Below are 15,384 nucleotides of genomic sequence, written 5' to 3' on the forward strand. Positions count from 1 at the left end.
CCCAAGAAGCTGGGAATTCCCTCTGTGTTCACCACCATTCAAGGAGAGAGAGTTTCTTTGATTAAGACGGAGAGTGACTTCTGTCTATGTGCATCAACATAAATACTCAGAAGGTGTTCTATGCAGTGTCAACTTAACTGACAAACCAGTTAGCTCTCTCTTAGGACCTACGACTTTCCCAGCTGTGTTTTTGACCCGGCTTACAGAACCCGGAAGTGGGCTAGAGAGTTGTCTCAGTGCTTAGGAGCACTTGCTGCTCTTGTAGGGGATGCAGACTTGACTTCCTGTATCCACATGGTGGCTCACAATCATCCATAAGTCCAGTTCCAGGTAATCGGATGCTCTCTTCTGACCTTGAGTCCATCATGTGGGCAAAGGACTTATAATCTAAAAGCATTACATCTTACCTTTGTGTGTTTGAAGAAGGGGATATATGCAGACAGAAGAAGGAGGCTTTGACTCATAGGACTTGGGGTTTGTAAGAGTATTTTTCTTCTCTCTTCAAGTCTTTCTTTTTCCCTTTTTTAAAAAAAAATATGTATTTATTTTGTTTATATGAGTGCACTATAGCTGTTTTCAGACACCCCAGAAAAGGGAATTGGAAGCAATTACACATGGTTGTGAGCCACCATGTGGTTGCTAGGAAGTGAACTCAGGACCTCTGTAAAAACAGTCAGTGATCTTAACCGCTGAGCCCTCTCTCCAACCCCTTCAAATATTTCTTTTATAACTTCTCTATATTCTCTTCTTTCTGCTTTCAAATTTTAACATATTGACTGAGTCTCTCTCTCTCTCTCTCTCTCTCTCTCTCTCTCTCTCTCTCTCTCTGTGTGTGTGTGTGTGTGTATTGTTACCTTTGCACATAGGACCACTGTGCATGTGGAAGCAAAACATATATGGTGGGGTCTTCTTCCACAGTTCTCTACCTTATCTTGTGATACAGGGTCTCTTTCTAAACCCTGAACCTCATGGCTCTGACTAGATTAGCTGATCAGTAAGCCTCAGGGATACTCATGTCTGCATTCCTATCTAAGAGTTCAGCCATGGCCTCCTGCCCCTAGCTTAAAAAAATATTATTATTATTATCATTATTTTTCTGTTTAAATTAGTTTCCAAGGTAGGTCCCCTTAGGGCATATTAATACATTTCAGTTTTGATTTTACATCTGCTCATCTTTAACTCTCCCTCATCTCAATATTCCTCATCACCACTGTGATGGTTTGTAGATGCCTTGCCCAGGGAGTGGCACTCCTAGGAGGTGTGGCCTTGTTGGTGTAGGTGTGTCACTGTAGGCGTGGGCCTTAAAACCCTCCTCCTAGCTGCCTGGAAGCGAGTCTTCTCCCAGTGGCCTTCAGATGAAGATATAGAACTCTCAGCTCCACCAGTCCCACACCTGCCTGGACGCTGCTATATTCCTGACTTGATAATGGACTGAACCTCTGAACCTGTAAGCCAGCCCCAATCAAAAGTTGTCCTTATCAGACTTGCCTTGGTCACAGTGTCTGTTCACAGCAGTAAAACGCTCACTAAGACACCCACTTAGATCTTTGCATTTCTAATGTCTCCCCAAATTTGTTTCTTGCATGAGTGCTAGATTTTAAATTCAGATCCTCATGCTTGTGTATCCAGTACTTTATCGACTGGGACATCTTCGTAGCCCCCTTGACTAAATTCTTAAACAAAAACTCCCAGTACTTACGCACATTTTTTTATGGCATTTCCCATTGAGGATCACTTCAGCTTTTGGCCTAAGTTGACTACTGTCATAATCAATGGTTCAAGATGAAAGAGAACTTGGCTTCCTTTTGTCAGATCCTTTCTGGAAACAGCAAAACAGAAAGTGCCAGCTGTTACTTCATCCTATTCTAATGAGTCCAAGTTACTTTTTCTCCTCTCCCTTGCTAAAAGAAGAAATAGTGACAAGAATAATAATAGATGCTTTTAAATACTAGAAATGACTTATTTTAATTGTAAAGATTTCAGAAGTAAAATTCACTCCCTATATAAGAAAATAGTATGCTTAAAAATGGATACACCAGAGAGCCAGAGATGAAATAGTATACTACCTATAGTTTATGTTAAAATACTTCAGAAGAGTAAAGTGGCAGCAACATGTGACAAATTGTCAACCCAGGCGCCTTAGTTTGTTGAGACTGCTGTGACAAAATGCCATCATCCAGGGAGTGTATAAACAACAGCACTGTTTTTCTTGCTGTTGTCAGGGCAGGGAGCTTCACAGTCTAGGTAAGGGAAGTTTCGGTGTCTGATAGCTCTACGTTCTGAGGGATGTGAGAGTCTCTTTCATGGCTTTCTGCAGAGTGGGAGCATAAGGGCTGCCCAGGGCGTCTTTTATAAAGGCACTAGTTTCATTCTTGAGGACTCTACCCAATGACCTCATCACTTCCCACTGCTCCTGCTCCTAATGCTATCACAATTGCAATCAAGCTCAGTGTGGTAATTATGAGGACTTAGCATCTAGACACTAGCACCACAGTTGGGTATACAACTGTGCTTCTGTTATCTGTTCCTTCTTTCCTATAGGTGTAAAATGTCTAATACACATACAAGCTGTCTGAGGGTTTTATTGCTGTGAAAAGACACCATGACCAATGCAACTCTTATAAAGAACAACATTTAATTGGTGTTGGCTTCAGAGGTTGAGTCCATTATCATCAAGGTGGGAGCATGGCAGCATCCAGGCAGACATGGGGCTGGAGGAGCTGAGAGTTCCACCTCTTGTTCCAAAGGCAGCTAGGAGAAGGCTGGCCTCCAGGAAGCTACAAAGAGGGTCTTAAGGCAGCCCACATCCACAGTTCCTCCAACAAGGCCACACTTTCTTTAACAAGGCCACATCTCCAAATAGTGCTACTCCCTGGGCCAACCATATAAAAACCATCACAAAAACCATTAATAAATTAATCTCATCTTCACCAAGGAAAAACTTTAGTATGCTGGAGTACTTTGTGCCCCTTTTTCTTATGTTACCTTTTATTAATTTATTTACTCACTTTACACCCTAATATCAGCCAGTTACCTCTCATTCCCCAGAACTTCCTGGCTTGACAAGTTTATGTAGCTGCAGTTCTTGAATAAATCACATCTATGCTAGAGATCCTGCAGAAAAACCTTGGCCTGTAACACTGTGATTGCAGAGAGACTGATTTCATAGGTCTAGAGCTAACAAGAATCTTTAATAATGTTTACTAGAGCTAACACAGAATGGTTAATAGTGTTTATATTAATATGTCTTACTTAACATGACTATAGGTAAACTCATATCTTCGCAGCATAGCAGATGCCTATTCTTAAAGCTATATTTAAATGCCATAGCAACTAAAACCCATGGAAAAGACTTCCTGGTTTGTGATGTCCTACTTCCCTAATGCCCCGCCAGTGTATTGTTTATATTTATTGGCCATAAAGCTCATGTCGCCTTTGCCACAGTGGAACATGTCATTCCAGATCATTTAAATCTGGGTTCCAGGGTCAGGGGAACTCATGTTTTGTTCAAAATAAACCATCTTCTATTTTCACTAGCAATAGGTAAAATCTTTTTACTGTGTTTCTGTCTCTACTTATTTATTTGATCCAAGAGAATCTCTGACAAAACAACTTTGATTTTTGTGGAGGCCTTGAAACTCAACTGGGGAGAAAAAAAACCCCAAACACTTTTGTTCTTTGTTTCCTTTTGCTTTCTAAAGTGATGTCTAACATCCTTTCCCAGACCACATATGAAATTTAAGTGTGGTGGCCTGTGCTTTGATCTCTGCACCAAGGAGGGCAGACATAGGCACGGCCCTCTGGTTCACTGGTCAGCCAGTCTAGCCTAGTTGGTGTATGCTACACACACACACACACACACACACACACACATGCAGCAGCAGACACCTCCATTTACACAAAAGGTAACTTTGGGAAGTGGCATAGTGAGAAACATTTTGAAAGATGCTTCTTTGAACTATTATAAAATCTCATGAAACTTGGAGAAAAGAAACATTAGTCCATGGTGCTGTTTAAATAGCAAACATTCAGCTACTAATACTTGGGGTATCAGCTATACATCATCATGTAGGTTCTCAAAATCTCAGTGACAAACACAACAGCAATTTTTTTATTAATGTAAGAAGAAATATTTGAATTTTCCAGATTTTCAAGCATCTGAATATTGTAGATTAAAAGGGAAAAGAAGGGGTTAAGAATATTATGAACATCAAGGTGTTTTATGTTAAATAGGGTGAGTAAAATTACAATGAAAATAAATGATCAAGTTACAACTAAGTGCAAAGTTTTAAAAACTTGAATATACAAACCACCTTGTTTTTCAGTATTTATACATTTACTGCCCTCTAAATGTCCTCAATATCCCAACACAAAGAAGACTATCCCAACATTGCCTGGAAGAACTGGGATTACTTCTCTCTGAGGTGTTGCCCACCTGGCAATGCTGACTCTCCTCAGGACATACCATCCCCATATTTTCTCTTCCAGTCCCGTAAATACACTCAACTCTCAGTAGATTCCTCTAAGTTGAGGTTCAAAATTTGGCCCATGTGCTTTGTACTTCAAAAAGTATTTGGGGTTTCTCGCTGACACAGGTAGAGTTGTGGAGAGCTTGTGCAGGGAACAGCCTATCAGAGAGAAGAACAGAAAGTTCACTCCAGTCGAATCTGTTGATAGGAGCTCTCTAGGACAAGGTTCTGTACACAGTGTTACAGCTCTTGCCGGTCAAAGGGACTCTAACGCATAAGGCAGCCGGCAAATATGCCAAACTGCTCCATACATATCCTCAGTCTTCATCAAGATGCCGATCCTTTACAATGCAGCGTTACCTCACTCATATTAGAATTCCTAGTGTCAATCAAAAGGAGAAATAAATCCAAACACTGGCAAGGATGCAAAGAAGGAAGAGGTCTTGTACACTGTGATGGAAATGTACATCAATGAATTGAGTCAGGAAAGCAGTATGGAGGTCTGCAAAATGTCAAAGGTAGATCTATAGCACAGGCATGTGATCCAACAATCCCACTACTGGATATACAGCCAAAGCATTTGAAGCAGGTATGCCAAAAATGTATGTGCATCCTCAGGTTTAATTCAGTACTATTCCCAATAGGCAAGATACCCATTCTACCAAAATGTACCTCAGCAGATGAATAGAGAGACCAAATATGCATGTACACAAATGCAGGCCTACTCAGATATAAGAGGATGAACTCCTGTCATTCACAATACCATGGACGCTCCTAGAGACCCTAAGGAGGTCAAGCACAGTAAGGCAAGCACAGCCTGGTTTGCTCACACTAGATCTAGGAAACCTGGGTGCATAGAGGCCGAAAGTAGCAGAGTAGTTACTGGACAGTGGGGGCGGGGTAGGTACAGGATGAAGGACAGATTGGATAACACTACAAAACTCCAGACAGAGAGAAGGAATACAACGTTCTGGTGTGCTACTGCACAGAAGGGTGACCACAGTTAGCAGTGTTGTGTCTCATGACTCAAAACACCAGAAGCTAGGACCCTCAGAGTTCTCGTACAAAGAAACCATGTGTGGTTGAGATAAGGGAAAATCCAAAACCCAAAGTTTATTGTTGCAAATACTAAAATTCAATATATCTGTGAGGTATATAGGCCTTATCTGTCAATTAAGAATAAAAGAAATATTTACACACACACACACAAAATCACACAAATGAGCAAACAAATGAATGGCTAGGGCTCTAGCAGTGTGGTTATCTGACTAAAACATGCAAGGTCAGCAGTCCGCAATAAGTGAGTGGTGGATGATTAAAAAATCCCTCAAAGTAGTGCAAATGGAGAGATGCTGAGACCTGGGAAGCCTGGACTGTTTGAACCTGTCAGTTAAGACCTACTCTGCCTTACTGAGAGGTCAAGACGGCCTCTTCATAATGACTGATGAGTAATAACTTTGAATAATAACTTTGTGGGGGAAGTCCTGGCCACTTTGAACAGCTCATGGCTTCTCTGACCGTGGACGAGATTTAACAGCGGGAACTGCAATTGCTGACTGGGAACCTAAAGTAATGAGGATAATTGGGTCCCTGGGTAGAAAGGCCAAGGGGACGCTCTCACGCACCACAGGCCACGTGGTGAGGGCAGTTCTGTGATGGACGGCAGGGTCAAAGCTGCTGTTAGCATGAGCTGCCTTGCTCAAACCTACTGGGTTGCCAGATGATGATGGTGTTTCTGGAAATGAAATTAATTTCTTTCTTGCTCTACTGTAAGTCATAACACAGTCAGAACCCATGATAGACTGAATGTGTAATACCCTCCATAGACTCTTTTGTTTGAACACTTGGTTCCCAGCTAGGGACATGAGTCCTACCTGGTAGCAGTGGGTTATGGGATGGGACTTGAAGTTTTACCCACTGCTGATTCTGGTCTGTGTTTTTTGCTTTCAGAGCTGAGATGTGAGGAACAGACAGTTCATACACCCTCCTATACGGACTGCTGCTCCTGCCACCATGATGGACTGAAACCCTATGAACCTGTGAGCCAAAGTAAGTCATTCTTCTCCTAAGAAGCATTAGCTTTGTTACAGCTATGAGAAAAACAAGTCATACACAACCCCAATCCATTCTTGGATGTGAATCAATCTATAGACCCACAACCCTTCAGTAGTCAGTCAGGACACTTGATAAAGGACTCTAACACTAAAACTTTATATTGTTAATATTCCTACTAGCTTCTCTGAAAGGACTGATAGCTTAAAACAAACAAACAAACCAAATCAAAACAAACCAAACCAAACAACACAAAAACACTAATGGTTTTTTACTAAGGAATTGAGCATTGGAAAAGAATGAATCATCAGACCTTTGAGCAACTAATGGACGTTTGTCACTTACAAAGGTCCATTGTAAGTAAGGACCTTTGTCGCTTACACTGACACTCTGCCCACCATGGTTAGAACAGGAACTTATGGTGTCAAGAGATCAATAGAATTTTAGCCTGAGTGCATTTTGCAGTGGGCCTCCTAGGTTTCATAATATCCTGTGGCCATTTCTCCAGTTTCAGAATGTATTATTGGACCAGATATACTTGATAGCAGAGTGAAGAAACCTTACATTGGTTTCCTGACCTTGGAGGGAGGTCATGGGAAAGTCCAAATTGAATTCATGAGAACTGACTCTTCCTTGGAAATAAACTCAAAGCAATACCACATTCCTAGAGGAACTGCAGAAATGAATGCCAGTGGGAAGGATTTTCCAGGGCCAGGAATCTCACCACTCATCCATCCAATTTGCCTGCTTTAAAAATATAGGCAGGAATGCCTATATATTTTGGGTACTGGAATGGGTACTGCTTTAGCCAGAAGATTTAATACTAGGATAGAAACCTGAGAGGATTGAATTAGGGGACAGAAAGAGAACCTCTTGGGTGGAAGGGAAGAACTGTTTCCCAATAGCTGCCTTCTGGCATCCACTGACATGTCATGGTGTGCAACTTGTTTACTAAATACATATATGTAAAGAAGAGATTGAATTTGGAATGAAGAGATGGCTTTGTAGGTAAGAACCCATGTTTTGAAAGCAAGGGGGCTGGAATTCAAGTCTCCAGCACTTAGGTAAACCTATGACTGCCCATAGGTGCCCATAATCCCAGTGTTTTGGAAAGGAGACAGACTGGTCCTTGGGAGCTCACCAGCCAGAAAGCGTAGCCTACATAGCAAGGTTCAGGTTTGGTGAAAGACCTTGACATAAGGTTGAGGGGGATAGAAGAAGACACCTGACTCTTCTATCACTTCTGTTAGAATCCAGGCACACCCATGCATGCATGCTTCTCCCCCAGATCAGACAAAAACACTGTTATATAAGATTTCATTTGGATGCCTGACTCGCTTTGGATTCTATAACAGAACATCAATATGCATGAGTTAAATATAGAAAGCTCCAGCATGGCTTTATTCCGATTATTCAAAGGGTTCATGGAATTATTAATTTGGAAAGATGAATTATTTGGCAAGAATTGTGTGAAACGTTCTCAAATCTGTCACATGGAACAACTCTACAGTCTGAGAAATTGTTACTGGCAATTGCAAACACGGCAGAAACTTAAGAAACTGTGGCCAAACTATTTGCTTGTTTGAATGCCAAGGTTCCTGCCCCCCTCCCATCACATGCCATGCCCTGTTGCCAGCACTTATCAAAATACTACACCCACAGTTGTCACAGAGACAATTGTTCTGAGGGTTACTGGGTCTTTATTCTCCGTGTCCCTTACACATTTCTTGTCTTTACACTTCCTGGAGACTTACTTGAATAATGTAAATAATGTATGGTACAGTGGTTGGATCCAAAAGTTTGGAATGAGGGTCACACAAGCAATAGAATGAAATGCAATTGGAAAGTAAGGGCTTCTTTTCTTTCTCTTTCTCTTTCTCTTTCCTTTCCTTTCCTTTCCTTTCCTTTCCTTTCCTTTCCTTTCCTTTCCTTTCCTTTCCTTTCCCTTCCCTTCCCTTCCCTTCCCTTCCCTTCCCTTCCCTTCCCTTCCCTTCCCTTCCCTTCCCTTCCCTTCCCTTCCCCTTCCCTTCCCTTCCTTCCCTTTCTTTCTTTCTTTCTTTCTTCTCTTCTTTCTTTCTTTCTTTTCTTTCTTTCTTTCTTTCTTTCTTTCTTTCTTTCTTCCTTCCTTTCTTTCTTTCCTTCCTCCTTTTCTTTCTTTCTTTCTTTTCATTCTTTCTTTTTTTATTCGATAAATTTTTTTATTTACATTTGAAATGATTTTCCCTTTTCTAGACCCCCACTCCCCGAAAGTCCCATCAGTCCCCTTCCCTCCCCCTGTTTTCCCACCCAACCCTTCCCACTTCTCTGTTCTGGTTTTGCCCTATACTGCTTCACTGAGTCTTTCCAGAACAAGGGGCCACTCCTCTGCTCTTCTTGTACCTCATTTGATGTGTGGATTATGTCTTTCCTTCTTTCTTTCTTTCTTCTTTTTTTTTCTTTTTCCTTTCTTTCTTCTTCTTTCTTTCTTTCTTTCTTTCTTTCTTTCTTCTTCTTTCTTTCTTTCTTTCTTTCTTTCTTTCTTTCTTTCTTTCTTTCTTTCTTTCTTCTCTTTCTTTCTCTCTTCTTTGCTTCCTCCTCCTCCCCCTCCCCTCCCCCTCCTCTTTAGTTTTTTGAAACAGAGTTTCACTGAGTAATAGCCATAGCTGTAATGGAAGCCATTCTATAGACCAGGCTGGCCTCAAGCTCACAGAAGATGCTTGCTTCTGCCTCCTGAGTGCTGGGACTAAAGGTGCACATCACCACACCTGGCTTAGGTTTTATACTTTCGGTGTGTTACATCCTTAAGACTTGGATTTTCATAGGATAGCTATTATTGTGGAAAGTGAAACCGTAAGAGAAAGACTAGAAACAAGTTTAAGGGAGAAAGACTTAGACAAAAGCACTAAGCAAGCCCAACTGGGTGTGTTTATTCTAGTCAAAGTCTAATTGTGAGGTTCAAAATATAACAGGAGAATTTAGAGATAGCACACAAATCTTAGGACCAGAAACCGTGGGCTAAGTTTTTAGATTTTGTAATGATCCTAGAAGGTTAGTGACAGCCTGGGGTTTAAAGACTTTCATCTGAAGCAAGGCAGCTCTTCTCCACAAGAAGAGTGTCCGCACTGTCTAGAATAACCCACCTCCACTTCGCTGGGTGGGCTTAGTGGCTTTAATAGTCACCATGGCAGTCCTATAAACAATTCATATACTCTTGAGAACACACTTCCACATACCTTTTCAGAAAAATTAGACAGATGCTTACTGCAGCAAAACTCTCAATCTCAAATATACTGTGGAAACACACACACACATACACACACACACACACACACACACACACACACACACACGAAGAAGAAGAAAGAAGAAGAAGAAGAAGAAGAAGAAGAAGAAGAAGAAGAAGAAGAAGAAGAAGAAGAAGAAGAAAAAGAAACACTAACCAACTCTTACTCTATTCTTCAGGGCCCACGCATTTCCACCTAAGACTCTACATAAGCTGTATTCTGATTGGTAGGATAGGCTTTCTCAGTCTGAAGTAGGATCTGTGTTCCCATCTCCAAAAAGCATATTTGTCTCTTTCCTTCAAAGAAAATTCCTATGAACATATGTTTGACAAATTAGTACATCTTTGAAATTTTAAACACATGGGAGTGGGAATTCTTGTGATGTTCCCTCCAAACTATGAAGTGAAGGATTTTTTGCCCCGGTGGCTGTCACAGGCTGGGATAATTCTGACTGATTTAAGGACCACATGCCACATGCTTCAGGAATCCTGACATTTTTGGCATGCCCTAGTGTTTCCAAGAAACCCAGATGCCAGGCTAGCATTCTGATGACCTTGAGCCAAACACCAGTCCCTTTATGATTCATTTTTTCACTGGCAACAACCCGAGGGGAGGGGTGGGACACATGAGCTGCACCATCTCTTCAACTCGAGCTTTTATTTGTGATTTTCAGCTCGTACTGAATCGTCGGCGGTTTAGATAAACATTATTTGTGTTTAAGAATGAAGGTTATGTGCTCTGTGCCGCCACCGGAAACCGTGTGGAAGTCCGTGATCCACGCAGCCACCAGCTGCTTTGCAGAGGTATCAGTGATGGCAGACTCATAACAGAGAATGAGAGACACTGAAGGCTTCTGTGACGACCTCCACACTTCCCCAGCCCCCAAAAGAAACAATGCAAACAGGAAGCGTTGGAAAACTTCCTTAAGAATTGCGATAATGATGGTAAAGCATAGCTCTTCACAGTCTTCACAGTTGATAGCTTCTGGCTGGGGGGGAGGGGTGTGGTGAGGAAGGATTCAGGTTTCTTTAAGGGACTGGCCACTAGGAGTTTGGACATACTCCAATGAGTATATGGGAAATACTGATTGATCTTGGTTTTGTTTGTTTGTTTGTTTGTTTTGTTTTTGTTTTTTGTTTTTGCGGGGAGGGCATAAAAGTGGAAGGGGCTTGGAGGAAATAGGAAGCAAATGTGACTAAGATGCGCTGCGTGAACCAGGCAGTGGTGGTACATACCTTTAATCCCAGCACTTGGGAGGCAGAGGCAGACTGAGTTCCAGGACAGTCAGGGTTATACAGTGAAACCCTGTCTAGAAAAACAACAACAACAACCAAAAAAAAAAAAGCAAAAAAAAGAATGAAGACTAGAAAAGGCCTTAACAACATGCACACACACAGACATACACACCATAGACACGTATATCCTATATAACTTGATGACTTATATCCTTGGTTCCCTCTTTAATATAATATAAAATATAAATATAAAATATATGCTACATAATACATTATATAATATATATAATGTATAATGCATAATGTATAATATAACATATAGCACATAACATAACACACAACATATAACATGCATATAGCATGTAACATGTAACACATAACATATAACATATAACATATACATATATATCCTATCATTTTGTAAAACAAAACAGAAAAACATTATCGACAAATAATACTATACCTTGATGACTTATATCCTTGGTTCCCTCTTTAATGTTAAGAAAGAACTGGTGAGATTCTTTTACCGGCTTAAGGAGGAACAGGCTGCTGAAGGGAGTCCATTGCACTGTACATCTTTGTTCTATTTTTTATTTTTCTGCAGTGCTGGGATCAAACCCTGAGCCATGTGCACGCCGGGCAAGCATTCTACCACTCAGCAATAGCCTCGGCTTTTGTACATCTTTCCATTCAACTGTCTTTTCTATTTCCAGAGATGTCTGACACACACAGAACTGGCAGGTTCCCGGGAAGCCAGTTCACAAAGAGCTTGATAAAGAATGGTAGTAGAGAAACCTCGCCCTTTAACTTCATGGATCAGCAAAGAGGAAAATGGACACTTTTTATCTGCTTTTTATTCTTTGTTATTTCACAGCAGTATGAATCACTGAAATCAGGTGGAAATTGAGCCTTGATGCAAAAAAAAAAAAAAAAAGATAAAAATGATTAAAAATGTGTGTGTGTGTGCATGAGGAACATGTGAAACCCATGCCAACTGCTCCTTAAATTACTTGATTTATGAAATGCAGCTTATTTCGTGTGTTTCACAGAGCTGCATTATAAGTACTATGGTTGATCCTTGACCATCTAATAGCTCATTGCTGTGTACATGTTGAGGTTACAATCCTACTTCCCTGGAGCAGCTCACAGTGAAACAAAGAATGTGGCAGGAAAGCGGAGGGAAACCAGCTCCAGGGAGACCAGGATGCCCTTCGTGGTGGACTTTGACTCAAGGTCCGTGGTCCGTGATGGTTTCGACAACTCTTCTCTAGACTGCCTGGATGGTCAAGACTGGGTCTAGGAAGGTTTCTTCCTTTGAACTTCACCTGTGTCTGCCTTTCTTAGCTGTGTGTTCTTCTCATTCACAGGCTGTCCTGGTTACCTTTTTGCCAACTTGACACACGCTAGGGTTTTTTTAGAGGAGGGGATCTAATTGAGGAGATGCCTCCATACGCTGGTGTGCAGCAAGTCTAGGATGCATTTTCTTTGTAATGGTGGATGCGGGAGAGTTCAGCCCATTTCCAGAGGTGCCATCTTTGGGTAAGGGGTATGAGAAAACACACTGAGCCCTCCAGGGGCAAGCGAGACAGTAAGCATCACTCCTTCACGGCTTCTGCTTCAGTAACTGCTTTCATATTCCTGTCTTGTATTCCTGACTCGACTTCCTCTAGTGATGGAGTTTGACCAGAGAGTGCTAAGATGAAACAAACACCTTCCTCCCCAAGTTGCTTCTGCTCATCTTTAATCATTGTAATAGAACCCTTAACTAACACATAGGCATCCATCTCTGCTGATTAAAATCCTAGCATGCTGAACTCTGCTTGCTCTCAGTTGCATGCTGAGTGCTGTCCCTCCCAGAACTTCACTAACATATGTTGTACATTTTTTTCCAGGCACAGACTCATATGTTTGGTATGTTGCATTTTGGTCAAAAGACTGAAAATAAAGATATACATATATTTGGTTTAGTTTAGAGAAGCTTCAAGAAGCATGTGTGTGTGTGAATGTGTTCATGTGTGCATGTATGCATGTGTGTGCATGTGTGTGTGTGTGTGCACACGTGTGTAAAAAGAGCTGGGATGAAAGTGATTCACTATGTGCTTCAAACAGTTTTTTAAAAAAGTTTTCACTTAATGAGTGTGAAATAATTTGAAAAGTAAAAATCAAGTGCTGAGATTCAAGGTACTAATTTTTGAAAAACAAAATCAAAGGCTTTGGGGACAGCACACAACCTTTGCACCTCAGAAGAAAGGAACACGGGTTGCTCTGTGGTTAGTTAAATGATACTTAAGATTAGGTGATGTTCAGGGTAGAGAGAGAGATCAGTCAGTACAGTTCTTGCCCTGCAATCAGCAGCTGGTGATTTTGATCTCAAGAGCCAATGTAGAAGAGGTAGGTGCGGAAGCACACCTTTGTAACTGAAGCACCAGGAGGCAGCGGGTTGGTTTCCTTGGACTAGATAGGAAGGCAACCTGGCTTATTTAGTAAGGTCCAGGCCAGTGAGAAATCCTGCTTCAATAAACAAGCTGGCTAATGTCCAAAACACACCCTGAAGCTGACCGCTGGGCTCCACGTGCATAACGACACTCCTGCCCACGGCTATTTGAATGGCTCCAAGCAAACTTTGCATAGTTTTGTTTTTGAGACAGGGTCTCACTGTGTAACTGACAGGTCTCAGACTTGTTGTGTAGACCAGGTTGGCCTCAATCTCTCAGAGATCCTCCTGCCTCTCTCTCCTGAGTGCTGGGATTGAGGGTTTGTGCCAAAACTCTTAGCAACTTTCCTTACTTTAGCATTCCACGGCACTTTCCTTCACCTGAACCAGTTATGAAACTGATAGTTGCAGAATGTTAATTCTTTCTCATTAATTATCTGGCACCTTTTTCTTGGTAAAGAGATCTGTCTTTTCCTTCATTCCCTACTGCCATATAATTGTGAACATTACTATGGACTTGGTACTTTTTAGTATGTATGTCTTTTTCTACAAACTGGATGTAAGCTTTATTATTGAACATGGTTTGGTAGGCTACAAAAGAGTACAGTGGAAGTCCCCAGGAATTCAGGGCTCTGCACTTGTTCAGGAAAACACACACACACACACACACACACACACACACACACACACACAAAACCACAGCCATCAGGAATGAGCAACTTCTCCTCAACCACTGCTTCAAATTCATCTGCATTAAACTTGGTGATACCCAGCTCCTCTGGGATGCGGGTCTTGTGGTGGCCAGGGAACTTGAGCTTCAATCATGAGGTCCATTCTGCAGCTTGGTGCAGAATGGCATAAGGACCGACCTGGCCATTGTGAATCACATCCACTAGGGCTGCCCAAAGGCATCACACCTACCTGTCTAGAGCCTAGCATGGCCCATCACTGAGATCCCAGACTTGAGTAACTGCCAGAATATTGTCTCCAAGGTCCTTCAGGGCAACCCATATAGGACAGGCTACATACGCTAGCAAGGAGGCTGCTGTTCGCAAGCACTGCACACCATGTCTCCATGGGGAAAGGACTAGTGGATGTGTCTAAATTCCTCATCGTAATTCTTGTTGTTACTGAAATTCTTTCATATTGAACTCTGCCTTCGTGTCTGTTCCTCAGAGGACCCCACTAACAGACATCAATTTAAACCACAGTGTCGGCAAAGAATGAACTATCTGGGAAAAGGACTCAGCAAGTCCAGCAGGTAGGGGAGGGAAACAATTGGAAATGTTTAGTGTCATGAAATTACTGCAATGAACCCTAGTACTTTGTATGCTAAATTAAAAAAGAGAAAGGTGGGGGAGAAACTGTCCCAAATTTGGGCAACAAGAGCTTTCTTAATTGTTTGGTGGAACACGCTTTTAGACTCAGCACTCAGGAGGCAGAGGCAGGCAGATTCTGGGTTCAGGGCTAGCCTGGTCTTCAGTCCTATCTCCTAGAGGAGGAGGAGGGGAGGAGGAGGAGTTGGAGGAGGAGGAGAAAGAGGAAGAAGAGGAGGAATTGGAGGAGGAGGAGGTGTAAGAGAAGGAGGAGGAGGAGGTGTAAGAGGAGGAAGAGGAGGAGGAGGAGGAGGAGGAGGAGAAAGAAGAGTAGTTCAGTTGTTCTTGCAGCTGAAATTCATCTGTAACTCTAGTTCCAAGGGATCTGATGCCCCCTTCTGACCTTCTCTAGCACCAGGCAAGCAACTGGTGCACAGACAGGCATGCAGAAAAAAAAAAAAACCCATATATATATATATATAATTCTTGGTCAAAATGTTATCTTGGGTCTCTCCAACTCTGGAAATGACATTACACTTATTATTCAAGGCAGTTGTGTGGGTTAATAACCAATTTTATAATGAGCATATATTCAGTACTTGTTGGCCACTATCA

General features: G+C 41.8%; 1 non-coding gene across 1 annotated transcript; it reads right to left on the bottom strand.

Moving 5' to 3' along the window:
* Positions 1-14,432: 14,432 nt before the first annotated feature.
* Positions 14,433-14,563, bottom strand: LOC127666471 (small nucleolar RNA SNORA70). The gene has a single exon (XR_007973662.1). It is a non-coding gene; the product is annotated as a small nucleolar RNA SNORA70 (small nucleolar RNA).
* Positions 14,564-15,384: the final 821 nt, after the last annotated feature.

This window comes from Apodemus sylvaticus, chromosome 15 (genome assembly GCF_947179515.1).
Source record: "Apodemus sylvaticus chromosome 15, mApoSyl1.1, whole genome shotgun sequence".
NCBI lineage: Eukaryota > Metazoa > Chordata > Mammalia > Rodentia > Muridae > Apodemus > Apodemus sylvaticus.